Source organism: Ambystoma mexicanum, chromosome 1p (genome assembly GCF_040938575.1).
Source record: "Ambystoma mexicanum isolate Mex_15411 chromosome 1p, UKY_AmexF1_1, whole genome shotgun sequence".
Taxonomy (NCBI): domain Eukaryota; kingdom Metazoa; phylum Chordata; class Amphibia; order Caudata; family Ambystomatidae; genus Ambystoma; species Ambystoma mexicanum.
This window is the reverse complement of record NC_090921.1, coordinates 22134296-22155078: the sequence shown is the minus strand read 5'-3', so window position 1 is coordinate 22155078 and position 20783 is coordinate 22134296. Positions and strand designations below refer to the sequence as shown.

At 53.3% G+C, this 20783-nt stretch overlaps 1 long non-coding RNA gene across 1 annotated transcript in view; it reads right to left on the bottom strand.

Annotated features, from left to right (window-relative positions):
- The window catches only part of LOC138564292 (uncharacterized), a 41144-nt gene extending 29397 nt beyond the window's left edge, over positions 1-11747 (bottom strand). The window contains exons 1-2 of the long non-coding RNA XR_011300251.1: positions 8425-11747; positions 914-1115 (exon numbers count right to left, since the gene is read on the bottom strand). This is a non-coding gene — a long non-coding RNA (uncharacterized lncRNA). The remainder of the gene's footprint in view (positions 1-913; positions 1116-8424) is intronic.
- Positions 11748-20783: the final 9036 nt, after the last annotated feature.

The window sequence follows — 20783 nt, the reverse complement described above, 5'->3', positions numbered from 1 at the left end:
AGCATCAGCCAAGGGTCACACAGCATCAGCCAAGGATCACACAGCATCAGCCATGGATCACACAGCATTGCAAGGATCACACAGCATTGCAAGGATCACACAGCATTGCAAGGATCACACAGCATCAACTAAGGATCACACAGCATCAGCCAAGGATCACACAGCATCAGCCATGGATCACACAGCATCAGCCATGGATCACACAGCGTCAGCCATGGATCACACAGCGTCAGCCATGGATCACACAGCGTCAGCCATGGATCACACAGCATCAGCCAAGGATCACACAGCATCAGCCAAGGATCACACAGCATCAGCCAAGGATCACACAGCATCAGCCATGGATCACACAGCATCCGCACCACCTGCGTTCAATCCTTTAAATGCCTAGTCAGGTGGAAGGGCATCAGCCACTTTACTTAAGGGGTCCCGGTGACCTCCAGAAAGCAGTACCTGGCATCTTCCTTCCTCATAAACCAGCATTATGCACAAAGCTTTCACACGTGAGTGTCTGCACATCTTTCATTTATACTCATCTGCCCTTCATGTGCCACCACAGTAAATGAGGCTCCTGTTGTATTGTGTGCCCTCATCGTGAGCTTTACTGTCCGATAGCTGGCACAGAGTAACTGCAAACACATGCTCCATGTGGCCTGCTCGAAGGAATTTCATATTCTAGCGCATGATTGGTATTGATAAACAATTATCTGCCAAATAAGGCCCTACTCGAAGCTAAATCTCTTCGCCAAAGGAATGAGCCTGGGCAGGAAGCGTGAGTGCTCGCTCCCTGTTCTACATCACACACGAGCTCGCAGACGGATTCCCTGACGCTAAACACTGCTGACCACAGTACATTCCAAATCATGACATGGCATTAGGGGGAATGTTGCAGGCAGGTAAAGAAAGCTCTTACCTGAAACGGGGCTGTCAATCCTCGGTTCTTTTCCAACATCCTGGCCATCACAAGTGACCGAATCCTCTTCATCTTTAAACTTCACACCTTTCACTAGTTCTTCAGGCTGTTAGTAAGGCAGCCCCCCTCTGTGGCCCGCTTTTCATTCTCAGGTCGGTCCACACTGTAGAGGACTCTGCTGGCCACCCCCGTCCCTAGTTTACTGGAGAGGAGAGGATTCCCAAGATTAATCTTCAAGAGGTGCACATAGCCCGCTTATTCCCGCAATAAGATTCCTCCCCATCTTCAACACTTTGCCCACGACAGGGCTGGTTAGGCCTGGCAGAAGGGCCCCATGCCCCCCATCAACCTTTACTTGGTTCGTGGAGTCTTGGAAATCAGTGGAAGTGGGCCCCCCTGCACTCCAGCCGTCCTCACTGGCAGAGGGCCCCCCTGCACTCCAGCCGCCCTCACTGGCAGAGGGCCCCCCTGCACTCCAGCCGCCCTCACTGGCAGAGGGCCCCCCTGCACTCACTCCAGCCGCCCTCACTGGCAGAGGGCCCCCCTGCACTCACTCCAGCCGCCCTCACTGGCAGAGGGCACCGGCCCCCCTGCACTCCAGCCGTCCTCACTGGCAGAGGGCCCCCCTGCACTCCAGCCGTCCTCACTGGCAGAGGGCCCCCCTGCACTCACTCCAGCCGCCCTCACTGGCAGAGGGCCCCCCTGCACTCACTCCAGCCGCCCTCACTGGCAGAGAGCCCCCCTGCACTCCAGCCGCCCTCACTGGCAGAGGGCCCCCCTGCACTCCCTCCAGCCGCCCTCACTGGCAGAGGGCCCCCCTGCACTCACTCCAGCCGCCCTCACTGGCAGAGGGCCCCCCTGCACTCACTCCAGCCGCCCTCACTGGCAGAGGGCACCCCTGCACTCACTCCAGCCGCCCTCACTGGCAGAGGGCCCCCCTGCACTCCAGCCGTCCTCACTGGCAGAGGGCCCCCCTGCACTCCAGCCGCCCTCACTGGCAGAGGGCCCCCCTGCACTCCAGCCGCCCTCACTGGCAGAGGGCCCCCCTGCACTCCAGCCGCCCTCACTGGCAGAGGGCCCCCCTGCACTCACTCCAGCCGCCCTCACTGGCAGAGGGCCCCCCTGCACTCACTCCAGCCGCCCTCACTGGCAGAGGGCCCCCCTGCACTCACTCCAGCCGCCCTCACTGGCAGAGAGCCCCCCTGCACTCCAGCCGCCCTCACTGGCAGAGGGCCCCCCTGCACTCCCTCCAGCCGCCCTCACTGGCAGAGGGCCCCCCTGCACTCACTCCAGCCGCCCTCACTGGCAGAGGGCCCCCCTGCACTCACTCCAGCCGCCCTCACTGGCAGAGGGCACCCCTGCACTCACTCCAGCCGCCCTCACTGGCAGAGGGCCCCCCTGCACTCCAGCCGTCCTCACTGGCAGAGGGCCCCCCTGCACTCCAGCCGCCCTCACTGGCAGAGGGCCCCCCTGCACTCCAGCCGCCCTCACTGGCAGAGGGCCCCCCTGCACTCCAGCCGCCCTCACTGGCAGAGGGCCCCCCTGCACTCACTCCAGCCGCCCTCACTGGCAGAGGGCCCCCCTGCACTCACTCCAGCCGCCCTCACTGGCAGAGGGCCCCCCTGCACTCACTCCAGCCGCCCTCACTGGCAGAGAGCCCCCCTGCACTCCAGCCGCCCTCACTGGCAGAGGGCCCCCCTGCACTCCCTCCAGCCGCCCTCACTGGCAGAGGGCCCCCCTGCACTCACTCCAGCCGCCCTCACTGGCAGAGGGATCCCGGACTCTCAGCGATTACTGCGAGAATGATCAGCCTCCACCCCCCCCCCCATGAGCGCTGATGTTTCCAGCCAAGTGATTTTACTACTTCTTCAATCTTCCCTATCCACCAGAGATTCTTTATAAACTGCAGCAGTGATTGTTGGTATGTTCAAAGATTACGGACCTTTATAGAGACAGAGAAAAGGCACATGGCTTTATAGGCGATATACACACAAATATCCAGCTGGAAGTGGCATTCCCCAGGCTCGCACACCCCCTTTCCCCATGTGCTCAGCTTCTCTTTCTTTCTCTATGTAGCTCATCATTACAGGCAGCAAGCACATACTTGGCACATAATGTCGCGTCAGCAGACAATGAGTTGTCTCCATAATGGCCCGTTATCTTGTCAGTTCTATGTTCCATGACTCACAGCTGGCAAATCATTGCAATGTTTCCAAACCTTCGAATTTCAGGTCCAGTTATCAAACGCGTGCCACACTTCCATGCTTCTATCATGCCCGTGTGCCTGCACTGTCACTATGCCCCCCCCCCATGGCTGTGAGCCCATCATTTCGAGGTGCCATAATGCACCTTTAGCTGGTCACTGGCCAGAAGGGCCCCCGTTAGCAAAGCCTTCCCAGATTGTGTATTTCAGAGTTACCAGAGCGATCCCAGTGTCATTATGCCTGGTAACAACACTACTCCTCGTTTCCATAGAAACAGTCGTCTGCGATTTCACTAATGCCAACTTTACTATTTCACACATTATTTCCAGTTATCCAAATTATTAGTAAACACATCATTTTAAAAATCCATGATTAGACAGACTGCAGGCTTCCAAGCCTCCACACTCATACTCAAGACCAGCTGATCTGAGGGCGGAGCACAGCGGACACAGGGAGGATCACTCAGATGGGGTCTGTCAGCCGATCCCTATCCCAGGTACCTATGGAAACTCACCCCTGTTCCCTTAAGCCAGAGGGCGGCTGGAAGGCAGGGCCAACGCTCTAGAAAAGGCAAGTCCTGTGGAAGGTGGTACGAGTTAGGAGGAAGAGTTCCCTCAGAGCAGACTAGAGAGGTGAACAGAAGGAGCTCGAGTAGGAGCCACATGGGCTGACTACGGGATAGAGGAGAGCCCTTGGACCCTTGGAAGAGAAGGAGATAGGAGAGGGGGGAAAGGTCCAGAAGGCTGGGCACAGAAGGCTGGGCACAGAAGGCTACAGGGGAGGCTCAGGAGTGTGTGGAAAGACAGAACCTGGACGTGGAGAGCTCGGATGGCTTTGATAAAGAAAACCCCAAGGGCGGGTAGGAAAAGGAGCCAGAAAGCTAGGAGGAGGACACCCAGAGAGCAGAGAAGATAAAGAACTAGAGGGCTTGGAAGAGGGTGAACCAGAGGGCAGAGTGGAGAAATACGTAGGGGGCTGAGAGGAGAAAGAACCAGGGGACTGAGAGGAGAAAGACCCAGGGGACTGAGAGGAGAAAGAAGCTGAGAGCTGAAACGAGAAAACCCCAGAGGGCCGGGAGGAGAAAGACCCAAAGAGCTGAGAAGAGAAACATCCAGAGGGCTGAAAGCATAAAGACCCAGAGGGCTGAAAGGAGAAAGACCCAGAGGGCTGGGAGCAGAAAGACCCATGGGGTTGGGAGGAAAAAAGACCCAGAGGGCTGAAAGGAGAAAGACCCAGAGGGCTGAAAGGAGAAAGACCCAGAGGGCTGAAAGGAGAAAGACCAAGAGGGCTGGGAGCAGAAAGGCCCAGAGGGCTGGGAGCAGAAAGGCCCAGAGGGCTGGGAGGAAAAAAGACCCAGAGGGCTGGGAGGAAAAAAGACCCAGAGGGCTGGGAGGAGAAAGACCCAGAGTTCTGGGAGGAGACAGACCCAGAGTTCTGGGAGGAGACAGACCCAGAGTTCTGGGAGGAGAAAGACCCAGAGTTCTGGGAGGAGAAAGGCCCAGAGTTCTGGGAGGAGAAAGACCACAGGGATGGGAGGAGAAAGACCCACAGGGATGGGAGGAGAAAGACCCACAGGGATGGGAGGAGAAAGACCCACAGGGATGGGAGGAAGAACACCAAGACAGCTGGGAAGATAATGGAACAGATTATTGGGAAGGGAATTACCCAGAGGGCTGGAATGAAAAGGACTCAGAGGCCTGGAAGGAGAAACACTGAGTGGGCTGGGATGAGAATTAACTAGAAGTCTGGGAAGAAATAGAAACAGAGGAGAGAATGAGAATAACCCAGGGCCCGAGACCGAAAAGAGCCAGGGGAGTAGAACAAAGAAGTCATGAGAGGTGGAGCAAAACAAAGCATTATCAGACTGGTAGAGGTTGGTAAGAAAAAGAGGGAAATAGAGGAAAGAGGTGAAGGATCGGTGCTATATCTGGAAGGAGGAGCTCATTATCAATGGGCCTCATTATGAGTCCGGCGGTAACCGAGCCGGAAAAACCGGCAGGTTACCGCCAGACTCGTATTACCATTCCGCCTCCGTGATTCCCGGAATCACCGGGGTATTACAACCCCGGTGACCCGGTAATTCCGGAGGCGGAATTCGGTAAATCCCCATTCCCATGGAGTCCGATAGGACTCCATGGGAATGGGGTAAGTGGAAACACCGGCACCATGCTGTAATATGATATGATGAGTCATTTATAACGCACCTGTACACACGTGTTTCTAGGCGTGAAATTACGACCCTGGCGTTAAGGGTTTAACGGCGCCATAAAAGGTGTTGGCGCCGTTAAACCCTTAACGCCTGATAACGAGGTCCCTTTGCGGGATCCGACCTTAACGGCTGGTTTTACCAGCCGTTAAAGTAGGGACCCGCAAAGGGACCTGGGTGCTAATTACAGTACTGCAATTTGCGGTACCATACTTAGCGCCTTCCCCAATCCTATTGAGCCCTATGGGGCGAAAATGGGAATGGGGAAGGGCCATGGTGAAATGGGGAAATACCGCCCCGCCAACCTTGGAATGGGGCGGTATTTCCCCATTCTACCATGGCGGACTTGTTACAACACCGGCACCAACCATGGTGCTAATAGCGCCATGGTTTAGCGCTGGGGTTGTAATGAGGGCCATAGTGTCTTCATTGCGAAAGGGATGATTCCACTGTGCACCAGGCTTTGCCCATTACTTGCATAGTCTGATACGCCACAACAATCTCTGCTAGACGTATTGCCATGTATTCAGGACTTAATCTTCAGCTCTGATTGACTCGATTTGTTCTACTCTCTCTTTACCCAATACTTTCTAGATCTAATGCTGATTCTATACCAGAAGATTTTCATTCTATTACTTTATCATAATTCAATAAGCTATGCCCATTATCTCCTTTCATATCTAAGGGCATACCTCCTCGGCCTTGGCTCCCGGACCCAATAACGCTTCTTAGAACTCGGCTTTGCTGTGCTGAATGCATATGGTAGAAAAACAAATACACGTTCTTGCTACCACTAAAGCTGCCAAAGATTACCATGTTCAGTCTCTCGTATCATCTAAGGGTTCATCTCAGCAGCTTGCTTTAACTCTAATAATGTTTTATTCTTTGAATAAAGTTAAAACGACCAGATCTACTTGTAATCCAAGCCCCTCTGCGAGTTGCAGGAATATTTTCACTGCTACCTATTATGTACCTTCTTTTTATCATTTCTCAACTGTATCTGGAACTGAAGTGGCTCCCACCCAACACGGCCTCTACAAGTATCATTAGTCAACCTTATTTTTCCTTCTCAATCTCCCTTTTGGTTACTCTTTGTACCATTTCCATTCAATCTGATGCTTTCCAGAGACCTTCTATTATTCCTCTCTTGAAGAAAGACAATCTTGAATCTTCCGAACTCCTAAATTCCATCCCATCTCTTTTCTTACATACTTAGGTAAAGTCTTGGAAAGAACAGTGCATGCATTAGTTGGTTGTCATCTTTTGGGTCCTCTGGTTCTGTCTTGAATTGGTTTCCATTTTATCTAACGAATCATACTTTCTCTGGGTCTTGAAAAGCTCTACGTCTTTACCTTGCCTACTACCTTTACGGATGCCTCAGGATTCAGTATTGGGTCCTCTTCCCGTTACGCTCTACACTAACCCGCTAGCCTCAATAATATTGGACCCTGACCTTCACAAGACACCCACATGTTCCTTTACTATCCCTCCTTTATGAACAACCTCCATCAACGACTACTATCTATCGATTTGTTCATTCACTTCATTTATTAATCAGCAAAATGCCATTAAAATAACGACACTATCCAAAATATATAATAAAAATGTTTAAATCAACCTTTGCAGTTAAACAAATCTTATCCTTTGCACATCCCTCTGTGTATCCATAACCCCAAAGTCCCTTAATCAGGTCCTTCCTCCCCAGCCCTATGTCTTCTTTGGCGTACAATGCATGTAGAACGTACCGGGTTGCTACACATGCCACCACAGGCTACATTGTGTTTCCAGGCAATTCTTGGTTGGGATTTTCTTTGTCTTAATCGAAAGAAGCTTGACATTGCTTTTTTTCCTGCTATCAACTCTGCCTCATTCATTTCATGCCATCCGCTACAATTACCTATTGCTAAGAGTGCTTGCCACTCCGGCTTAATTTTTTATGCAAATCTGTCCTACCAAGATGAATCTCTCTATTGTGTATACTTGCGTGTTCAACTTTTCAATATATATCAAATGTGGCATCTTACCTTTTCTTCCACTAAACTCCTTTTACAAACTATTGTTCACGACACATCTGGCTGTCTATATGCACGTATTGCTTTATGTTCTATATCACATGCTGGGGTTCGTGTTTGTTTGTCATCTTGGGTTTTCTGCCAGAATTTCTTCTAATTTGGCTCACCTTCTCTCGCTTCCAATTCCAGCTTGTTTCCAGTTTCAATTTCTTTGTAGTACTTTTAAATGTGTTTATGCACTTGCAACTGCTTATTTTTCTGATATTGGGCCTCATTACGACTCTGGCGGTAGCCGTGCCTGCAATACAGGCACGGCTGTCGCCGCAGTCGTCATTTTTCCAGCACCCTGGTATGCGCAATAACCGGGGTATTACAAACCCGGCGGATCCGGTAATTGCCCATTTGAGGATGCCAGAAAATGTTCTACCCCATTCCCGAATGGGAATGGGGAAGGCGGATGCAGCGGCATGCTTACTGGTACCGTAGTTCCCGGGCCGGCAAACTCGTAATGAGGCCCATTGTTTTCTTCTATAATACAACTAGTTCTCATTGCTCGTATCAGTTTTTTCTTACTTTCCAATTCCCTCCAAGCACCCATTCTCAATCTTTTCAACATCTCACTCCTAAACTCTGGAACGCTCGTCCACTGGACATCCCTTCTTGCTCTTCTTTGTCTTCACTTAAGAAATTCCTAAAACAACATCTTTAAGACTGTGCCTTTTCCTCTTAATAATTTAAGTCTAGAGTTGAATTTAGTTTTTCATATCCACCTTTGACCTGACTTGGTATGATATTCATTTGTTGTGCTGCCATTTGCGTAGCAACCATTGTATTGTGTTCAGCGCTGTGGATCAAGGTGCTATATAAATAACTGTAAAATAAATAATTGTATTGTTTTAGAAATCTATTGTTATTCAAAATAATGAATGAATGAATAAATTAATAAATAAATACAAAATAAATGACTTTTTTAAGGTGAGCAGCAGTATTGTTACTTTGGTGGCTACTGCAAAGAAAACAGGTGGCCATTTTCGCCATTCTGTGAAGGCAAGGGAAGCCTGGTTAAAAATCAGGCAAAGAACAACTTACCATTTCAACTCCTTGTGCGAGATGTGTCCAGAAGGTGGAACGTGGAACTCCACTGGGTCAAAGAATGCTGGGCCAAAAGAAGACATCTTGCAGCATGAAGTACCAGATGGTGTTCTGCTTCATTCCTTACAGTGCACAGTGCGCATCTCTTGAGACCGTTTGAAGAAGCCACTTGCCTCATTTGCAGGGAGCATGCCCCACTAAGGGAAGGTATACCACTAATAATCCCGGAAAAGCAACGGGTTGAGACACAGTGTAGTGCCTTTCAAACTACAGGAGAGGTTTTGGCAACTTGTCAACGAAGCAGATCTGGCCCGTCCTTTCCTGATTAGCTTGTAAGATTCTGAGCCACCCTCCCACCAGTATTTACTGAAATAAAATTGCTTTCATGAAAAGCTATCTCAAGGGCCTCATTATGAGTTTGGTGGTATCTCGGTGGTAAATCCACCAGGATAGCACCAAACGGATTTACTGTTACCGCCACTTGGTCCAGTGGAATTACCGTCTGATTACAAGTGGCAGTTATGTGGAGTTAGCACCCATTTATGAAGATGTTGTCGACATTACTGGCAGGTTTTCCTCCAAACCCATAGTTCGGCAGTATGGTAATGCAGCAGTAATGCAGTGGTAACTCTGTTACCACTACATTATCACCGTTTTTGACAACACGGCTGAACTCATAATGAGGCCACTATTCCCCCAAGCATTGCTGTCCAAGGAGGTTGGTGACTGTGAGTCAGAGAACTTGATTTCACGTATGTACTCATTGACTATGTTTGAGGAGGGTGATCAGTGCTAGCAAATGCAATGCCGATGGAAGCAGAGAAACCATCTTTGTGTCTGTGAAAGACTGAGCTAGGTCCACCAATCTCACCACAAATAGTTATAGCAGGTTATTATGACAGAAATGCAGGTTTGGGCCTGCAGTAACATGGCCTTAAATGTATTGCAGTACATTTTTTCTGCGAGGGATAGACGGGCCAATTGATCAGATAATGGCTTGTCTGCAAGGTAGAGCAATGGACATTTCTCAGATAGACTATTTTCTGTGAGGGAGAGCTAGAACCATTTTTCAAAGAACAATCTAGTCTGTGAGAAAAACACAGGGCTAATTCCACTTAAGCCAGTCAAAGGAATTTCATCAAATGCAGAGACAGAATGATCCTGTGTTTCTCACTCATGCAGTGAATTGTACTTTACCAATACCTTGAATAACACGAACATTCAGAGACTCTAACAACAAAGGTGTCAGAGGCATGTTTTAGCAGGGGAGACCCGTTGGAGCCACAAGATTCTTTGTATCCACTTTTGAAGACTGATGCAGACTGTGGATGCTTGTGGTCTTGTGCAGAAGGGATGTGACCTAGCAGTTCGGGCTGGACTTGCCCTTTTGGGGTGGGACCAAGCCTGATTTGCATATGGTCTTTCCCCTTCTGTAATGGCTTGGCAGGCGAAGAACGATGGTCTGCAGGGTTGCCCAGAGCAACGCCAGTGGTTATGATGGATTTGAAAACTTCCAGCCATCACCTTTTGGTTTTGCATTAATAAACAAATGTCAGATGTACCTCATTAATGGTAAGATCTGCTAGGACCACCTGCTTCTTTGGATCCACTGCTGAACACTAATTGAGGGCAGCTTAATTAATAAAACTGTCTGAAGTACATGACTAACAGCGAGCCCAGCTGGGACCTAATAGGTCTTTAGAGCCGTAGATTATCTGAATAGTCCAGTTCTGGTCCTCAGAAAATGAGTTTTACTCAGGGGAGTCACAGGAATTTATATGTGCTTCAGAAAAAGCGTAACTAAATGATTACTGTTAAAATGTGAAACAATAATTAGAATGGCACCATTATTAAGTGGGAGGAATTCAGCATAGTGAGCAGCATAAACTGGTTGCTTTCTGCTTTTATTTGTTATTGTATTTTTGGGTGGGATTTTCACATTTTCTATTTTGTTTGCAGGTGTAGGATAAAAAGTGGTGAATGAAAACTTGGAAAACATGAAATTGGGGTTTTTACTGAGCATGGCTCAGGTGGGTCTTCCATGTGTCTGCATGAAAGCGGTTTAGGTGTGCCACTCTGGCTTTACCCCTGTCCCGGACTGTTGCCCCCGACACTACCGCATGACAGATACTGCATACCTGGGAAAAGAAATCCCAGGACAACTGCCGGTCCCTGTCTCCTTCTGGGTGGGGAGGTTTTGCTGCTGGCTGCCGTGGGCATTTCCTTTTGTGGATGGCAGTGGTAGGAGGTTTGGCCGCCGCAGAGGCACCGGCAGTAACATTGACATGCCTCCTACCTAGGTGCCTCAGCATGCTTGTGGTGGTAAAATGGGGGCCTTTTCCCCGGCCTGCCACCTCCCCACAGAGGTGGCATACAACCTTTGAGGCCTTTTTGTTTTGGGGTTCCCCTGGGGCAGCGCTGAAATAGCGCCATGCCCAAGAGCTCCTTTTGTGGTCCACCGGCTGCATGGGTGTTAGTGGTATTATTCCTCGCTCCTCCTGCTTCAGCACTGCTAGCAGCTGCTGCTCCGGCGGGTGCACTTGAGGGGCCTGTGGTGGTGGCGGCATCAGCTGCTGTGGCTCCTGGCCTGGGGACCCCAAGAGTGTGGCCCTGGAGGAGGGCCCCCTCCCCTGCAGCTTAGGCTTCCTCTTGCCCCCTTCTGCACCTGTGCTCTCGGTGCTTTCCCCGGTCTTCATGTTGCAACCCTCAGCAGCTTCTGGCACACACCGCCCAGCTCCCCCCTGGCTGCCTGACACCCCCAGAGCCCAGCTCCCCCCTGGCTGCCTGCCCCCCTGGGGGTGTCAGGGGCTTCTGGCACACACCGCCCAGCTCCCCCCTGCCTGCCCGCCCCCCTGGGGGTGTCAGGGGCTTCTGGCACACACCGCCCAGCTCCCTTCTTCCTGCCTGCCCCCCTAGGGGTGTCAGGGGCTTCTGGCACACACCGCCCAGCTCCCCCTTCCTGTCTGCCCCCCTGGAGGTGTCAGGGGCTTCTGGCACACACCGCCCAGCTCCCCCTCCCTGCCTGCCCCCCTGGAGGTGTCAGGGGTGGGGGGCATGGCCCAGGCTGGAGGCCTGGCAGAGCATGGTGCTTCAGAGTGCAAGGGCTCGCCCAGGAGGGATGATGTGTGCAGTAGCTGCAGGCCAGAGTGAGAGCGCCTCCTATGGGCCCGTCCTCAGGCCTGCTGCACAGCTGTGGCCCCAGTCCTTAGCTCTGCTCCTCTCTGTGCATGCACAGGGGCCCGGAAACTTCCCTCCTCAGCCCAGAGCACCGCCAAAGGGTTAATAGCAAGCGTCCCTGTCTCCTGGCGATGACGCGGGCTGGGGCGGGGCTTATCAATGAGGAATAACCCTCCCGAGCCGCGACTTCCGTCCACTGGCGATGACGCGCGGGGGGCGGGGCTTATCAATGAGGAATAACCCTCCCGAGCCGTGACTTCCGTCCACTGGCGATGACGCGCGGGGGGCGGGGCTTATCAATGAGGAATAACCCTCCCGAGCCGCGACTTCCGTCCACTGGCGATGACGCGCGGGGGGCGGGGCTTACCAAAGAGAAATAACAATGGCGAGTTGTGGGGCGGGAGGGCAATGGGGAATAACCCCGCGAGCTACAGCTCCTTTATTAGGGAGCTCTGCAATGGGGAATAACGATGCTGGGCCCCAGGAGGCCCTACAGAGAAAGAGGAGACTTTACTAGAGCTTCAGGAAGGCAGGAGCCTGGCCGCCCCTCCCCATGAGGAAGGCAGGAGCCACTCCTGAGGGGAGAGGTGGCCGCCCCTCCCCATGAGGAAGGCAGGAGCCACTCCTGAGGGGAGAGGTGGCCGCCCCTCCCCATGAGGAAGGCAGGAGCCACTCCTGAGAGGAGAGGTGGCCGGGAGCCAATCCTGAGGGGAGAGGTGGCCGCCCCTCCCCATGAGGAAGGCAGGAGCCACTCCTGAGAGGAGAGGTGGCCGGGAGCCAATCCTGAGGGGAGAGGTGGCCGCCCCTCCCCATGAGGAAGGCAGGAGCCACTCCTGAGAGGAGAGGTGGCCGGGAGCCAATCCTGAGGGGAGAGGTGGCCGCCCCTCCCCATGAGGAAGGCAGGAGCCACTCCTGAGGGGAGAGGTGGCCGCCCCTCCCCATGAGGAAGGCAGGAGCCCCTCCTGAGAGGAGAGGTGGCCGGGAGCCACTCCTGAGGGGAGAGGTGGCCGCCCCCCCCCATGAGGAAGGCAGGAGCCCCTCCTGAGGGGAGAGGTGGCCGCCCCTCCCCGTGAGGAAGGCAGGAGCCACTCCTGAGGGGAGAGGTGGCCGCCCCTCCCCATGAGGAAGGCAGGAGCCCCTCCTGAGAGGAGAGGTGGCCGGGAGCCACTCCTGAGGGGAGAGGTGGCCGCCCCTCCCCATGAGGAAGGCAGGAGCCCCTCCTGAGGGGAGAGGTGGCCGCCCCTCCCCGTGAGGAAGGCAGGAGCCACTCCTGAGGGGAGAGGTGGCCGCCCCTCCCCATGAGGAAGGCAGGAGCCCCTCAGGAGCCCCTCCTGAGGGGAGAGGTGGCCGCCCCTCCCCATGAGGAAGGCGGGAGCCCCTCCTGAGCGGAGAGGTGGCCGCCCCTCCCCATGAGGAAGGCGGGAGCCACTCCCGAGGGGAGAGGTCGCCGCCCCTCCCCATGAGGAAGGTGGGAGCCACTCCCGAGGGAAGAGGTGGCCTCCCCTCCCCATGAGGAAGGCGGGAGCCACTCCCGAGCGGAGAGGTGGCCGCCCCTCCCCATGAGGAAGGCAGGAGCCCCTCCCGAGGGGAGAGGTGGCCGCCCCTCCCCATGAGGAAGGCAGGAGCCACTCCCGAGGGAAGAGGTGGCCGCCCCTCCCCATGAGGAAGGCAGGAGCCACTCCCGAGGGAAGAGGTGGCCGCCCCTCCCCATGAGGAAGGCAGGAGCCACTCCCGAGGGGAGAGGTGGCCGCCCCTCCCCATGAGGAAGGCAGGAGCCACTCCTGAGAGGAGAGGTGGCCGGGAGCCAATCCTGAGGGGAGAGGTGGCCGCCCCTCCCCATGAGGAAGGTAGGAGCCCCTCCTGAGGGGAGAGGTGGCCGCCCCTCCCCGTGAGGAAGGCAGGAGCCACTCCTGAGGGGAGAGGTGGCCGCCCCTCCCCATGAGGAAGGCAGGAGCCCCTCCTGAGAGGAGAGGTGGCCGGGAGCCACTCCTGGGGGGAGAGGTGGCCGCCCCTCCCCATGAGGAAGGCAGGAGCCACTCCTGAGGGGAGAGGTGGCCGCCCCTCCCCATGAGGAAGGCAGGAGCCCCTCCTGAGAGGAGAGGTGGCCGGGAGCCACTCCTGAGGGGAGAGGTGGCCGCCCCTCCCCATGAGGAAGGCAGGAGCCCCTCCTGAGGGGAGAGGTGACAGCCTCTCCCCATGAGGAAGGCAGGAGCCACTCCTGAGGGGAGAGGTGACGGCCTCTCCCCATGAGGAAGGCAGGAGCCACTCCTGAGAGGAGAGGTGGCCACCCCTCCTCGGCCCCTCCCCATGAGGAAGGCAGGAGCCACTCCTGAGAGGAGAGGTGGCCACCCCTCCTCCTGAGGAAGGCAGGAGCCACTCCTGAGGGAAGAGAGGTGGCCACCCCTCCTCATGACGAAGGCAGGAGCCACTCCTGAGGGGAGAGGTGACGGCCTCTCCCCATGAGGAAGGCAGGAGCCACTCCTGAGGGGAGAGGTGACGGCCTCTCCCCATGAGGAAGGCAGGAGCCACTCCTGAGAGGAGAGGTGGCCACCCCTCCTCGGCCCCTCCCCATGGGGAAGGCAGGAGCCACTCCTGAGAGGAGAGGTGGCCACCACTCCTCATGAGGAAGGCAAGAGCCACTCCTGAGGGGAGAGGTGGCCACCCCTCCTCATGACTGCATGCATTCTATGCTGGGGGGCGTGCAGGCCACTACCCTCTGTACTTGCCAGCCCCCAGCCCACTAGATTTAGGCAGCAGGCGCCTGCTTTTTAAGCAGGTTTTAATTTCTGAAGCCTCCCACTTTTGGGATAACCCAGGAGTGGTTGCATTCCCACTGCAAGGTCTCTGGAGTGGGAGTTCACTATGCACAGTTGCTAAGCGTACGGCTTTTCAACACAACCTGAGTATTACCTGACAACAGACGGCATTACAAATCTGGCAGCGTGGTAAAAAAGTGGTGGAATTGACCTAAAAGTAGAAGATTTTCCCCCAACAGGATGCTATAAGTAAAGCCTCCACTTTAAGATGAAAAGTCATCATCAGATTTACCACATAAAGACGACACACAGTAAATCTGAAATAGATCCACACGGACAATGGGGATTTAAACTGCCTTGCCACCACTCGACTCTATGGGCCTCATTACATGGAAGGCGGAGGACCAAGGTGCTATTAGCACCTTGGTCCATGCCAGTAAAATACCAGCACCGCCTTGGTGGAAAGGGGAATTACCGCCCCATTCCAAGGTTGGTGGGGCGGTAATTCCCCCTTCCACCACTGCCCTTCCCCATTCCCATTTTTGCCCCATAGAGCATAATGGGAATGGGGAAGGTGCTAATTACGGCACCGCAATTTTGCGGTGCCGTAATTAGCACCAAGGTCCCTTAGCGGGTTGGTTTTTAACGCCTGCAAAAAGCAGGCGTTAAAGCACCAACCCGCTAAGGGACCTCGTAGTAAGGCGGTAATGGTTAACGGTCACCGTTACCATTAACAGTGACCGTTAACCATTACCGCCTTCCGTGTAATGAGGCCCTATGTTATTTTTGTAGTAATTTAAAGCAATTGCCTGGTTTACTTTATATAAACATATTAAGACTTTATTTAAAGAAATGCCTTGAAAATAATGCACACAACATAATAAAATAGCATCTCATAATAAAGTAAACTTACACTATATGAATTGTCATAGACACAGCTTGCGCAAAATAAGTATGGCTTTAGATTTAGTTTCCCATCCTGCATGGGACCATGCAAAGTAATGTGAGACAAAAAATCTCAATGGATTTTAAAACCAGTCTTATTTCACACAGCACGCTGCATTATTCACCCTCCCCCTTTATCATCACCCCCATTCACATTTCCTAGGGGCCAAAGCATACATGCCAACCCTCCCGATTTAGGTGGGAGACTCCTGACTTTTCGTGAAATAATATTGCTATTTTTCACGTTCTCCCACCTAAAATACTTCTAGCCCCAATGCAGACATGCCAACCCTCCCGATTTAGGCGGGAGACTCCCGATTTTGAACTGAAAAATATTGCTTTTTTTCACGTTCTCCCACCCCAAATAATTCTAGCCCCAATTTATGCCTATGGGGAAATTAATGTCTCCCGAATTCTCTCGTGAAATTTCCCTCCTAGGTGCCTCAGAATGTTGGCATGAATGCCAATGCATCCCTATGGGAAAATGTGTGACTCCCAATTTCCCTGATTAAATCTCCTGCCCAGGTGAGTCGGAATGTTGGCATGTCTGCCAAAGTCCCTGCTAATACTCCCCCTCCCTCCCATCAGTGTAATGCCGTTTACACAGACCAATGTGTTAAGGGACTGCACGGACCCCGGGGAGTGTAACTACCCTATTTTTCCTACCGCAGTTATCTTAAATAACCTTGTATTGTTTTAGGCTATCTTGGTAGCCTCGAACTTAAACCCGCTAGACCATACATGTTTTATTACATTTCTTTTTGTAAAAGCCTTTCTCGTGTTTTACTCTGCGCGCCAAACCAGGTTTGACTCCTTTGTTCACTGTCTTTTCGCGGGCTTCTACGCAGAAGCCCTCCTTAGGCGCCTGTATGCATGAGCGTCATTTTAGGTGGGTTGGGGGTGTTTGTCCCCCCCAACTTTCATGGCACACTATTTTGTCCCCATTCATTTGGCTGGGGCACCTTTTCTTTAGATGTCGTCCCCCCCTCAACATTTTCAGCAAAGTTACTCCACTGCCTGTATGTCTGGGGGGGACAGGATGTGAGGGAGGGGTTTAGGACTCCCTGCACAGGGTCTCCTTGGAGACCCATGTCGCTCTCTGAAGTTCTTTCCAAATTTCTCTCAGAAAGTAGGGGGTAGCAGTTTCCCAGTGGTCGCTGCTAAAATCTGGAACACCTTACCCCGGTCTCTAAGAGCTGAACCATCCTTCTGGACCTTCCGTAAAAAGCTGATAACCAGGCTCTAAATTGCTGAAATTCTTGTGACTCTGCTTGTAACCATTTAACCTGAGTATCGTACCTTACAATGCTATGTTCCTGCTACCATTATTCCTCTGAATCCTTGCCACTGTGTAATATTTTTATTGAATATGTACATGCGCCGAGATGCCAAAATAAATAAATCTTTTGGGGCCATGTAGGAAATGGTCGGAGACCTTTTCCTGGGTTTATAGAAATAAACTGAATAATCCTGGAGGAAATCTCTCCCAGGTGAGGGATTTAGCTGGGCTCTTCTATACAGCGCCCCCTGCAGGGCTTTCTTCCCGGCTCTTATCATTTGGGGTCAAGTACGAAATGTTCAGGACGTTCTCCTGGGTTTATAGGAATAGACTGAATAATCCTGGAGGAAATCTCTCCAACGAGATGGATTGATCTGGAATCTTCTACACAGCACCCCCTGCAAGGCTTTCCTCCCTGCTCTGGGGCTCTTATCATCATCTGGGGTCAGGTAGGAAATGGTCAGGACCTTCTCCTGGGTTTATAGAAATACCTGAATAATCCTGGAGGAAATCTCTCCCAGGAGAGGGATTGAGCTGGGCTCTTCTATACAGCGCCCCCTGCAGGGCTTCCCTCCCAGCTCTGAGGCACTTATCATCATCTGGAGTGAGGTAGGAAATGGTCAGGACCTTCTCCTAGGTTTATTGGAATAGACTGAATAATCCTGGAGGAAATCTCTCCCAGGAGAGGGAATGAGCTGGGCTCTTCTATACAGCGCCCCCTGCAGGGCTTTTCTCCCAGCTCTGGGGTCCTTTAATTTCATCATTGGGGGTAAAAGCTGAAATCTATGTAAAATAAGTACCTCCTGTAAGCCAAAACCCCATGCATTGGAGTAATGGTAGGAGGGAGATGGGATATGAGAAGGAGCACACAGCTTGTGGATGTTGTCTGGTTATTTACCACCTACTCCCTATTGACTGCCCATGGGCATTCTGATGTCCAGGCCTCCAGATATGGTTCGTACCAGACCTTTTTCCACAAGAAAGTCTTGTAAATACGACCGCTTTATTATTTTCCTGTGTACATTGACACACAGGTTTAGAGCAGAAGGCAGTGCAAAGGTCAGGTTACTTGACAGAAACCAGAAGGCTTCTTTTGATTTGTATCTACATGGATGTAATTGCAAGCCATGGAGAAAAGTCTCCGAAACACAATTTATTTCTCTGAAGCCTTTCAAAAAAAGAAACTGCACACTGTGATAAAAGGAATGGTTTCTTTCCATTCAGCTTCTGCTGTGTTGTGTGTGGATGGTAATTGGGCAAACAGACGCACTGTGCATATTTATTTTCCTAGCATTTTAGGACTGTATAAGAATAAGACGGAAAACTAACAGGCCGATTCATGTAATCCCTTCCAAAAGTGTCGCACGCGGCTGGCGCACAGCGTGCCCGTGCAAATGTCTGCGCCAGCCGCGTGCGATAAAACCAATTTCCGCGCACAGCGTATTCATGGATTCCCACCTCCAAAAGCAGACGTGGCGCAGAGTGGCGCAGTGACCCTGCAGCAGCGCCAGTTACGCCCCCGAGAACGCCCTTGCGCAAGGAAAAGCCATCAAGATCGCAAAACCATCGCAAAGGGCTGCGCCAACCCTGTACCAGTGCGAGAAGTAACACACGCGACCTGGCCTGGGGGAGCGTGTGCTTGTATTTCAGGGGTGCGCGAGAAGTTCCACACGCGATTGGCCTGGGCGCGTGTATTTCAGGGGCTCGCGGGTTGTTTCACACGCGATCGGGCCTGGGGGAGCGGGGTGCGCAAGAAGTTCCACACGCGATTGGCCTGGGCGCGTGTATTTCAGAGGTGCGCGAGAAGTTCCACACGCGTTTGGCCTGGGCGCGTGTATTTCAGGGGCTCGCGGGTGGTTTCACACACGATCGGGCCTGGGGGAGCGTGTGCGTGTAATTCAGGGGTGCGCGAGAAGTACCACACGCGATTGCACCGGGTGCGTGTATTTCAGGGGTGCGCGGGAAGTTCCACACGCGATTGGCCTGGGCGCGTGTATTTCAGGGGCTCACGGGTGGTTTCACACGCGATCGGGCCTGGGGGAGCGTGTGCGTGTATTACAGGGGTGTGCGAGAAGTTCCACACGCGATTGGCCTGGGCGCGTGTATTTCAGGGGCTTGCGGGTGGTTTCACACGCGATCGGGCCTGGGGGAGCGTGTGCGTGTATTACAGGGGTGCGCGAGAAGTTCCAAACGCGATTGGCCTGGGCGCGCATATTTCAGAGGTGCGCGAGAAGTTCCACACGCGATTGGCCTGGGCGCGTGTATTTCAGGGGCTCGCAGGTGGTTTCACACGCGATCGGGCCTTGGGGAGCGTGTGCGTGTAATTCAGGGGTGCGCGAGAAGTTCCACACGCGATTGCCCTGGGCGCGTGTATTTCAGGGGTGCGCGGGAAGTTCCACACGTGATTGGCCTGGGCACGTGTATTTCAGAGGTGCGCGAGAAGTTCCACACGCGATTGGCCTGGGCGCGTGTATTCCAGGGGCTCGCGGGTAGTTTCACACGCGATCGGGCCTGGGGGAGCGTGTGCGTGTATTTCAGGGGTGCGCGAGAAGTTCCACACGCGATTTCTGCAGGGTACGTGTATTTCAGGGGTGCCGGGGAGTCCTACATGTGATTTGCCAGTGTGGGTCCTCCCAGGTGTTCCCTGTTCACCCTCCACGGCCCCTGCAGGCAGCCCGCACCACAGGGGACTACCCTGCATCCCTGGTCATGTCCCGCAGGCAGCCCACCCAACATGGGCATGCCCCCCAGCAAAGGCACATGTCTCCTTGCACTAATGATCACCAACTCATGTCCCCTTGCACCCCCACCCCCCAGCACTGCGGGGCACCTGCCAGCAGGCCCCCACCCATGTCCAACTCATGTTCCCCACCACCCCCACCCCCCAGCAGTGCAGGGGCACCCTCCACCAGGCCCCCACCCATGTCTCGCACCACCCCCACCCCCAGCACTGTGGGGCACCTGCCAGCAAGCCCCCACCCATGTCCAACTCATGTTCCCCACCTCCTTCCCCCCAGCAGTGCAGGGGCACCCTCCACCAGGCCCTCGCCCATGTCCCATCCATGCCCCCCTGCACCTGGGTCCCAACAATCCCCAATCATGTCCGTAATGGCCATCCTCCCCTGCCAAAAGGCCCAACCAACTATCACATCCACCCACATATCAAAGGCAATTACATGTTAGACACCCAATGTAAATCATGCAAATGAACACATGTCTGTCACACACAATGGCTGCAAGTTAATGTTAAAACACCCAACATGACATGCATGAAAGCAATGAGATGATACGACACATTGAAGGATGAAAATAAAAATGTATTGAAAATCAACTTGAATGGAAATGAAATGAGAAAAACCACAAAGCAAAACAACCAAAAGAAGATGAATGTCCATGAAAAAAATCCAAAAAATAAAAAAAGCCATTGAAGAACTATTTACAAGATAATCCCGGATCCATGAGCCCAACCAAATGAAACCTAACTATGACAACTAACTAAAAACTGAACTATATACAAAAATGTGGCGCATTGTCCAATCGCAACCAAATAAAAAAAAGAAATTAAAGGAAACCTAACACTAACTATATAACTATATACAAAGGCAGCGAGCTAGTCCGACGGCTCACTGGTTGTTGTCATGGGCCAGGGCATCATTGAACTCCTGGTCAATGGCTTGGAGGCGGGCATGTTCCCTGGCCCCGAGGTCCCGCAGGGATAATGCAGTGTCCAGCTCCAACTCCCTGCGAAGACCCTCGAGGCACTCAGCCCGCCTCAGCGCCCTCCGCATGGAGTCCTCCGCCCTGACCATTGTGAGCAGTTCCTCCTCTGCCCGCTGCCGCTCCACACCTATCTGCTGGCACAACCGCTCCCACACAGAAGCCACTCCCATTCCAGGGTTCTCCTGCCCTCCGGCCGATGCCTGCACCCCTGATGTTGATGGCCCCGAGCCATGATGCCTCCCATGTTGAGCCTGCTGCTGCCTCCGACGCAACTGCCTGTGCCAGCACGACGGCATTCAGGCTGATGGAAACCACCGACGCCGTCGTGCACGTGCCCTGCCCGATGATGCCGTCACATCCTCCATCTGCTGGGGTCCAGTTGCTGTGGTGTCCACCCCTGCTGGACCTCTGACTTCCGACTGATGGCCGCCAGATTGGCCGACACATGCAGGAAACCCCCGAACATGGACGATCCCAAT